Genomic DNA, 10,156 nt, shown 5'->3' with positions numbered 1-10,156 from the left:
TCTTTTTCCTAGGTGCAGGACTTCCCTAGTGATGTGATTTGGGGTGGGGTGGGGATCTGTTTCTGGGTGCAGAGGGAGAGTTGGTACCATGTGTCCAATCATCTGTCCAATTTATGTTGTCTTAAGGGGGGGGGCAGAGGGAAAAGTCGCAAGATGCGGCTGACAGCATTTTTTCCCCTGCCCTTGCCTTTAATAGCAGCTTAACACCAGAAATTAAGCACTGTGAGTTTCCTCATCTCCGTGGAAGCGTCACTTTCTTATTTTCCACCTGGCAGGTTACTATTAAAGAGAAACTTCGCAAAGTTGGCATAACAACCCCAAACTCACTGCATCTCCATGCTCTGGCATTTTCCCTCTAGACAGCTGTTGTAGGACAACAGTGCTTTGCAATCTTTGCATTTTCCTCTTACAACATCGCTGGTAAATTGACCGTATTACTTACTTACTCTTACAACATCCCCGCAAGGCAGTCCAACTATTCACATTTTCGAGACTGATCTCTCTGTACAAGCTTGGGGGAGGACCGTTGCCGACTGTTCCCCCTACCAGGGCGCCTGTGATTCTAAATAGCTGCGTGAGAAGCAGAAATGCAGAATGTAGGGTCGAACGTAGGTTTGTCAAGCACAGGAGCTGTGCGGGAGAGGGTTGGGGAGGAGATGGTCAACCCAGCAAACAAAAGACTGCATTGTATGACGGGGCGTCGAGGAGGAGTCAACCGCTGCATTGTCTAGCATGGATGATCATTTTAAATACTAGCTTTCCGAGCAGCACTTTGTGCTTTCCAAGCACTTAAGGGTACTTTATTTTTTAAACGTCCCGATTTTCAGCAGAGTTTACATTTTCAGTAGGGCGAGTGGGTGCCTGATGGATGGACTAGAAGAGAAAAAGCGAAGGGGGAGGAAAGGGATGAAGCCACACCGGCGTGTTTCACTCATCGCAGAATTTTCTCGCCTGCTTTCCGGCTCTGGCAAGTAGGAGAAGTCAAAGCCATTCTCCGTTTTATGCCATGTAGCAGCAGCAGCAGCACAGACTGGACACTCTCCCCCCCCCCCCTTCTTTCTCTTCCTCCTTTGTACATAGAGAAGAGCTTGGTTTACTGAGACATAAGAATCCTTCGTTGTGTTGAAACCACCAGGTCTGCGGAGCCAGAAGGGAGGCTATCCCGGGGTCGAGCGGCTGCACCGAACGCAAGATGTGAACATGGCCCAGAAAATGGTGCAGCGTTGAAACTGGGAGCTCCTCTCCTCCTCCAGAGCAAGGTACCCCCGCCTGCCTTCCCGCCCGCCCGCCTGCCTTCTCCTCCTCCTCCTCGGTGCCTGAACGAGGCTAAGCCAGGGGGTTTGCTTTTGTGGTGGCCTTTGTGGAGTGGAGACGGATCGAAATGATGGCGTGGGCTGGGCAGGTTTAAGAAGAAAGTGGCGGCGGAGCGAGAGGCGGAAAGATGCGGCTTTGGGGAGTGCGCGCGCGGGGATTACGAAAGGGGGATGGGGACTCTGCCACAATTTGGATGGAGAGGTGGAAACAACAGGCCTTCCTTGGATCCGGATCAAACGGAGCCATTTCTCCGACTCCCTTCCTCCCCCCCCCTTTCTTTCTTTCTTTCTTTCTTTCTTTCCTTCCTTCCTTCCTTCCTCTTCTCCTTTGGCAGAGAAAAGCGCCCCCTTTCCCACTCGCCTGCTGCTTGCCAGGGCAGTGATGGGTTAATGCCTCCTTCTCGCCGGCTTCCCTTGTCACGGTCGGGGGCTGGGGGGGATCTCCTGGGTGCAGGGTGCATTCTCTCTCTCTCTCTCTCTCTCTCTCTCTCTAGCTGTACCTCCCTCCCTCTGCGATAGAACCATCTTCTCCATGAGGTCTGGGATTTATCCCAAGGAGAGACAGTTAACCGAATTACCGTCTGGCAGGTGGCAAGATGAAGCTCCGGGAGCAGGCCCCGAGATGCCACCATGGCCTCTGAAGGGGTCCCTTCTTCTGCCGGGCCTGGGCTGACGGTGCTTCCAGAGCTGGCTTGCAGCCATGGACGGTCGGTCTGACTAGAGGGACACAAGACAAGGAAGAAGGAAGGTGCCACAGGAGGAGGAGCAGGCTTGGGCTGAATGGCGCAGATGTCTCTCGGATGATTCTCTGTTGGGGCCCCGCGGTCTGGAGAGGGCTTGCCTTGTACAGCTGCTGGGGGTGTCTTTTGAAGCAACAACCCTGGTTTACATAAGGATTCCAGCACTGGGCGCTGTCATCATTGCCACTGCTGTAAGGAATGGCTCAGATTCAGAAGCCGGGGTTGGTTCTTCCTCATTTCTCCTGCACCCCTGGGCGGATGTGACTCTTTAAAAAAAGAAGTCTGATGTATCCTCATGACAACCTGTGAGGTAGGTGAGACTGCCTGGCTTGTAGCCCCCAAGCCCGTGCATTTATGGGCCCGTGCATTTATGGGCAGACCGTGCTACATCCAATGGGACTTACTCCCAGGTAAAGTATGCGTTGTAACCTAAGGCTGTGAGTCTATGCACGCTCCTTGCTAAGGAGCAAGTCCATTGATCTCGATGGAGCTTCCCTCTGACGGTGCATTGCTCTTCAATCCCTGTAGGTTAAAAAAAAAGGCGGGGTTTTCTTTTCATGTTTTGCCTCCTTTCAGTTTATGCTTCCTGGTGGTAATGTAGCTCTCTAGTGTGTGATCAGGATCGTACTTAATTTAGATAGAAGGAAGGTACCTAAGATTTGCTCGTGTGTATGGTGTGGGCAGGTTTCATGGCTGCGAGTGGAGCCTTGAATCTGGGTCTCCTACATCACCACTGACCCATTCGTTTAGCTCCACAACTGGTAACCGCTCCATCACGTGCTCATCTCTTCTTCTTCTGGGTAGTCAAAGAATCACCTTGGTCCCCTTTCCCTCTGGTTTGGAGCCTGCATGCAGGGCCTTGCTCCATCACCAAGGGCAAGACCCTGGGGGAAGCCTGCTAAGCGTAGAGGGGAGTTCTCTCTGCCTGGCATTTCTTTTTAACCCATTATCATCCCACAAGGCCTATTGGCACCCTGCCTTGTCTGTCACCCCAGGCCTCGATGTGCTGCTAATCAGAAAGGAGGTGTATGTGAGTAGAATAGCAAATCAATCTAATGTGCGGCACATGCTTTCTTGATGGCTGTTACCCTCATCAGTTGTCCATTTCGCCCCTGCTTTCCGTAGCGATTGGAAATTTGGGGCAGTTTTTCCAGGAACAGAGTCATTTATATATTATCTTTTGGAAATTATGCATGTATACAAGGTTGCTTATTGCACTGAGCTGTGGGAGAGTGGTGCCATTACCCCATCACCTGATGGTTCTCTGGAAAGGGTGGGGGGGTGATGCAGCTACCACCTCTGCAAATAAAGGGGAAAGTGCCCCACAGCTGTCTGCCCCACATCCTTCCAACTAAAATGTTTTTAGTTTCATGCGGTGAGTCAAAGATGGGGTCTAAAGAGCTGTAAAATTCAATCAATGCTTTGAAAGTTAAAGTGCAATCTCTGTTTGAGGGTCTAAAGTGCAATTTTACAAAAGGGCTCCACATGCACAACCATTCTTGACTGCAAAATCAAAGAGGGGGAAACTGTGCATACAGTTCCTAATTACTGTACTCCAACTAACTTGGGGTATGTATGCAGAAGCTTTCTCCAATACACCCATAGTGCAGGCTGGATTGGGGCATGTGTATATTTTAATATGCTAAAAAAAATCAGTTAATTATTTATTCAAAACAAATGCATCTGCATGCTAATGATCTGGTTAACTTAGCTGCTCAAACATCTTAAATTTACAACGAACACTATGTAGGAAGTGTGTACCTTATACAATACGTGCAACTCAGTATTTTTAAATTAATTTTAGAAAATGTTACATGCTACACTGCTTAATTAATGTTTAACTTTGCTCGTTATGTATCTTGTTATGTACTGAGCAGAGCTGTTTCTTTTCACAGGGAAAATAAAGGAAAGCAAAGCACCCTTGTTTTTAGAGAGAGTAAATATTTATAATCTGAGAAATGAGCAAATGGAAGAGCTTGGATAGTTTTAAAGAGCATAAAAACAGGAGTATGATCCTCTTGGTGATATACAGCATGGCAGCTGGATCCCAGAGCCAATGATGTCTTGCCAAGCCCTGGCCTCCTCTATCAAGCCCATAAGAAAAATAGAGAATATAACTTAGTGTCCTATATTTATAATGCTTGATCTAAAGTGGCTATTTTCCCATAGTTATTTATATACATAGAAAAACAGCCTTTAACTCAATGTGTTTGATGGAGGGCCATTGATTCACTTTTAAGACAACATCGTCATCATTAGCAGCAGCATCAATGTGCTTTGCAGGGATACGGCATTCCAACAGGACAGGCCTGAGCTGTAGGTGTGTCGCTAGATGAAACAAAGCTAATCCCATTCTTAGCTACAGTAAAGCTGGTAGAAGTACACATAATTGGGAAGGCCTTATCTCTACTCCAGCACCATCTGCTACGGTTCCAAAACTGGATTTTTATTTTTATTTTGTGCTGAAAGGGGGCTTCCTTGATGCTTGCAGCTGGCTCCCCTTTGCTGGAGTGGAGGTATTTAACCAGAGGCTGGCACGCGGTGGTTGTATCCTGCACATAGATCCTGCATTGAGCAGCAGACAGTTGGAGCAGATGACCTCCAAGGCACCTTCCCATTCTGTTATTCTACCAGTACAAAACATTGCAAACTGGAATAGGATCCTTCCATTCTGACCTAAAGCTCTCTATCTGTGTGGCAAATTTTGCCTACAGCTGCCTCCACCGATCAAACCACAAGCCTAGCAGTGAGGCAGCGGAAAAACCTCTTTGCCAAAAAAAAGTGGGAGGTTCCCAGGTTATCTGGGAATGGTGTTGCTGATGCTGAACTAGTCCAAGCCAATGTTAAAAGCCTGTATATTTATTAAGAGACATCGCAGGATATGCATTGCTTTGTTGTATTCTGTTGCTTAGCATGAGAAATGTAGGATCCATAACTAATCAGCATGGTTCAGAGCATGGTTTGATGCAGAGGCGGCTCTATATTTGGGGCGAATGGGGCAGTGACCTCCCCTCCATCCACTTGCAGCAGAGAGATCTGCCCCACAACCAGGTACATTTGCTGGCCACCAATTTGGATGGCTTTAAAAGGTTGTTGGAGAAATTCCTGGAGGAAAAGGCTATCAATGGCTATATCATGATGGCGATGTGCTACCTCCAGTACCAGAGGCAGTGAGCCTATGTACACCAGTTGCTGGGGGACGTGGGTGGGAGGATGCTGTTGCACTCATGTCCTGCTTGTGGGTTCCTGGTTGACAGCTGGTTGGCTGCTGTGTGAACAGAATGCTGGACTAGATGGACCCTGGGTCTGATCCAGCAGGGCTCTTCTTTCTTACATTTGCCCCAGTGCACAGTATGCTGCTTCTGAGTGCCATTCCTGTTCTTCTCCTGACCTTTTCCAGCAATTGGTCCCTCCAAGGCTCCCTAGATAGCCCCACCCTCTTTCCCTTTCCCCCTACCACTGATCATTGCTGCCTTCCCAACTTTTGTGCAGTTTTTTCCTCTCCTCTCTCATAAGTCTTAGTTACTGGCACCAAGAACTTTAAACTACAATATGCTTGCATTCATATCCCACCCCTTTTGCTTTTGGTCCCACCCCCTTTGCCCTCATCCCCTCCCACCATTGAGTGCAGCCCCCGAGAGCTTCTCTGCAATGGAATTTGTCCCTCAGGCTGAAAGAGGTTCCCCACCCTTGCATTACTACCAATATAATTTCACCCCCAACCACCAAACCTAATTGTGCATGAGGGGAGGGCATGTTGGGCAGGGCTGGATGGGGAGGCGGTCCCCACCCCTGGCTTAAATCAAAGGATATAGGCTTTATTACAAAATATGCAAGAACACCAACTATATGGCTTTGATACAGAATGGAGAAGCTGATTGGACTGACCCAGTTAACCTTGGACTGGCAGCTATATCTCATTAGATCTAGTCTAAGCAACAGGAGAGGAGGAGGATAATGTAAGCCGCCTTGGGTTCCTTGCAAGAGGAAAAAAGGCAGGGTATAAATGCAATAAATAAATAAATAAAGGTTGGTTAGCTTTTTCTGAGAACAGTATATGCCAAATTCTTGAATGCCAGTTCTGGACGGGGTGCCCTGATTTGGTCTTCCCACGCTTGCAATTACACGCACAGGTGGCTGCAAGCAAAAGGGAAACTTGTGGCAGATGTGAGATATGAGGAATCCTTAAACATAGACAAGAATTCCAGAAGCCGATTTGGGATGACCAGGATGTAGACAGAGGAAGAGAGGCAGTGGAGGCAGGGGAGTTATGGCTGGCAAATGAGGGAACAGAGAGGGCACTAGGGCAGTGTTGGGGATCGACACAGTGGGGCAAACTCAGAATGTAAAAGACGGTGGGCGATTTGAGGCAAAACATGGAGCTGATAGCGAGAAATGTAAAAACCTAAGGAGAGTCTTTCCCAAAGGTGATCCAAATGTTCACCAAGAGCAGGGTGTTCAACCTCCTCCAGCCCGAGGGCCGAATTCCATTTTGGGGAAGCACTCGGGGGCTGTGTTCCAGAGGTGGGTGGGGCAAAAGGGGTGGAGCCACAATTCCAGCGTCTTTCAGCTTGCAGCTCTTGCTACCATTCTCTAAGCCGTAGGTTTCCCTTTCTCTTGCAGCCACTTGCGTGTGTAATTGCAAGCGTGGGAAGACCAAATCAGGCAGGGTATCCTGCCCAGATCTGGCATTCAAGAATTTGGCATGTAATGTTCTCCAAAAAAGCTAACCAACCATAGCAGGTTGCTTAGACTCCTCAGGGGTAGACAATCTGGGGTAAAATCCAACCTAAGTCCTACTTAGAGTAGACTCATTGAAATTAATGGAATTTAAGTTAGACATGACTAACTTAAGTTCCATTCATTCCAATGGGTCTACTCTAAGTGGGACTTAGGTTGGATTTTACCCCTGGTGCCCTCCAGACATTTTGGACTACATCTCCTATTCGCCCCTGCCAGCATGGCCAAAGGTCAGGGATTATGGGAATTATAGTCCGATACATCTGGAGGACACCAGCTCACCTACCCTTTGGCTTAGAGGAGTGAGCAAAATAGGATTTTTTGACAGAAGAGTGGTTTCTGTTTATAACATATGCAAACAATTGAAATAAAACTTTCACATCACCAATATCTCGGAGATCCTTTTGGACGGATCTGTTGTCTTAAGCATATAATAAGATACATGTATTGAGCCATTGCATGCCGAAATAATGACTCAAAAAGGGTAAAAAGGAGGAACCTGGGAACTACAGACCAGTCAGTCTGACATCAGTCCCTGGGAAAATTCTAGATTATAAAGCAATCCATCTGTAAGCACCTTGAAAACAATGCGGTGATTACTTGAAGCCAACATGGATTTGTCAAGAACACATCCTGCCAGATGAATCTGATCTCCCTGTGGACTGTGGAAATGCTGTGGACATAATATACCTTGACTTCAGCAAAGCTTTTGACAAAGTGCCCCATGATATCCTGATGAGCAAACTAGCTCAAAGTGGGCTAGATGAAACAACGATCCGGTGGATCCACAGTTGGCTACAGAATCGGATTCAAAGAGTGCTTATCAATGGGATCTTCTCCAACTGCGGATGGGTAATGAGCGGGGTACCACAGGGCTCAGTCCTGGGCCCAGTGCTCTTCAACATTTGTATTAATGACTTGGAGGAGGAGGTGCAGGGAATGCTGATCAGATCTGCATATGACACAAAATTGGGTGGGATAGCTAATACCTTGGAAGAAACAAAATTCAAAGTGATCTTGATAGACTGGAGTGCTGGGCAGAAAACAACAGAAAGACATTTAATAGGGATAAATGCCAAGTTCTGCATCTAGGAAAAAGAAACCAAATGCACAGTTACAAGATGGGGGATACGTGGCTCAACCACACTACAAGCAAGAAGGATCTTGGAATTGTTGCAGATCACAAACTGAATATGAGCCAACAATGTGATGTGGCTGCAAAAAAGGCCAGTGCTATTTTGGGCTGCATTAATAGAAGCATAGCTTCCAACTCCCAGGAAGTACTAGTTCCCCTCTACTCAGCACTGCTTAGGCCTCATCGGGAGTACTGTGTCCAGTTCTGGGCACTGCACCTTAAGAAGGATGTAGACCAACTGGAGAGGGTTCAGAGGAGGGCAACAAAGATGATCAGGGGACTGGAAACAAAGCTCTACGAGGAGAGACTGAAAGAACTGGGCATGTTTAGCCTTGAGAAGAGAATAGTGAGGGGAGATATGATAGTGCTCTTCAAGTACTTGAAAGGTTGTCACAGAGAAGAAGGCCAGGATCTCTTCTCCATCATCCCAGAGTGCAGGACACGGAATAATGGGCTCAAGTTAGAGGAAGCCAGATCCCAGCTGAACATCAGGAAAAACTCCCTGACTGTTAGAGCAATACAACAATGGAACCCATTGCCTAGGGAGGTGGTGGGCTCTCCCACACTGGAGGTGTCAAGACAAGGCTGGACAGCCATCTGCCAGGGATGCTCTGACTTGGATTCCTGCATTGAGCAGGGGGTTGGACTCAATGGTCTTATACGCCCCTTCCAACCCTACTATTCTATGATTCGGTGAACTTGAATTTCACATTTATTTTGTTATATTTGTTATACCCATGCATGCATGCATGCGCGCGCACACACACACACACACACATATATGAAAAAATGAACTGAGTTGGAAGACGTTAGGTGACCAACTTGCTTGTTCCCTGCTGGCCATTGTTTGTAAAACCTTTGCTGGCTGGAGAAATTTTAAAAGAAAAAAAAGGGGTTCCAAGTTGATCTTGACCTTTGGTGTGATGTGCAAAATTGAACAGGTAGCTGATCCTTTACCAGTGGTGCACAGGGCGGTGTTGTTTGTAAACAATGTGGTGGAAGTCTTATCTTTAATGGCTGTAAACAAGTGCTAATGTGTTTCCTCATGATGGCCCTTCATAAATTGAGCGTTCTTCCTGCCAGGTCTCTGGGTTGGCCAATTCCAGATGGACCCTGAGTAGCTTGAATAGTGAATAGGCTATCAGAGCCTTGCTGGTTCTGGAGTTCCCATGCCCTGTATATCAGCAAGGGTTACTTTTAGACCCAGTTCGCATGATCAAACAACCCATGATTTGTTAACCATGGGGTTGTTTGTGAGTGTGCAGGAATAAGTCAAGGTGCTGATTCTTGCCTGCCTCTGCTTTCAATGAACCCAGGAACATGATGTGCGAACCTGGAAACTCTGGGTTGTTTAGGGGTTAAACAATCCAGAGTTAGTTCCCATGTACCCCTGGCTATTCCTCAGTTAAACAACCCTGGAATTGGCTGTCACACGTGAAGCAGTTCTTAGTGTTTTGTGTAAGTTACAGGTCAGCAATTGTGAATGAGTGTTCTTTCTCTAGCTCAGGGGTGGGCAAATTGTGGCCTGGAAGGCCTACAACTCCCATCATCCCTCACCATTGGCTACGCTGGCTAGAGCTGATGGGAGGTGCAGTCTGGCCCACCAGATGGCATCACCAACCTTCCAGGACAAAATGGAGATAGAACCAAGGTGTGTGAGGCATACCTCAAAAAAGCAGTACCACTGAGCTCCTTGGTAACACCACTGTTCTTCCTTCTCCCCCTGCCCGCCAATATTTTTGTCAGCTCACCCCCAAAATTAGGCAATAGGCAATGTCCATTCCTATGGATGCAATTGAATTAGCAGATGCTGAGCTTTGCAGGATGTTGTGTGGGTGAAGGAAGCTTCATCAGCCATTCATTTGGAGCTGGTTGTTGACCTCTGGGTTGCATCCATCAGTACAGTCTTGTGACCATAGAACTGAGTCTGGTAGCTCACCTGAATGGGTGAGGAGAAAGGGAATTGGGGAAGTGCTTTGCTGGCTGTGCAAACAGGATTTGAATAGAAAATATAAGGGGCTATTAAGCAAAACACTTATTTTTAAAGTTGTTTAAAGTTGTTCCTGCTGTGGGCTGGCTGGAGATGGAAACAGCATTTCATGTGATACATATTGTCTGGAGGTGTCTGGCAAGGATCATGACTTGAAAATCTTGTAATGTGCATTCTTTGTTGCATGCCACATGTGTCTCTGCTGATTGTTTCCTTATGGCAAAAGCTCCCCCCAGCC

General features: G+C 47.4%; 1 protein-coding gene across 4 annotated transcripts in view; it reads left to right on the top strand.

Annotated features, from left to right (window-relative positions):
• Positions 1-684: 684 nt before the first annotated feature.
• B4GALNT1 (beta-1,4-N-acetyl-galactosaminyltransferase 1) overlaps positions 685-10,156 on the top strand; it is a 78,009-nt gene continuing 68,537 nt past the window's right edge. The window contains exons 1-3 of one of the 4 annotated variants that reach the window (XM_084836637.1): positions 703-795; positions 1,136-1,259; positions 1,902-2,363. The gene's annotated coding sequence lies outside the window, so the exon portion shown is untranslated. Of the gene's footprint in view, positions 1,260-1,901; positions 2,364-10,156 lie in introns of all 4 variants that reach the window. The other 3 variants (XR_014788086.1, XM_084836636.1, XM_084836635.1) reach the window with 3 other exon arrangements.

This window comes from Heloderma suspectum, chromosome 2 (genome assembly GCF_057233095.1).
Source record: "Heloderma suspectum isolate Gila_16-S chromosome 2, 16-S_ref, whole genome shotgun sequence".
Taxonomy (NCBI): domain Eukaryota; kingdom Metazoa; phylum Chordata; class Lepidosauria; order Squamata; family Helodermatidae; genus Heloderma; species Heloderma suspectum.
Note: the sequence above shows the minus strand (reverse complement) of the source record. Positions and strands in the feature narration are given on the sequence as shown.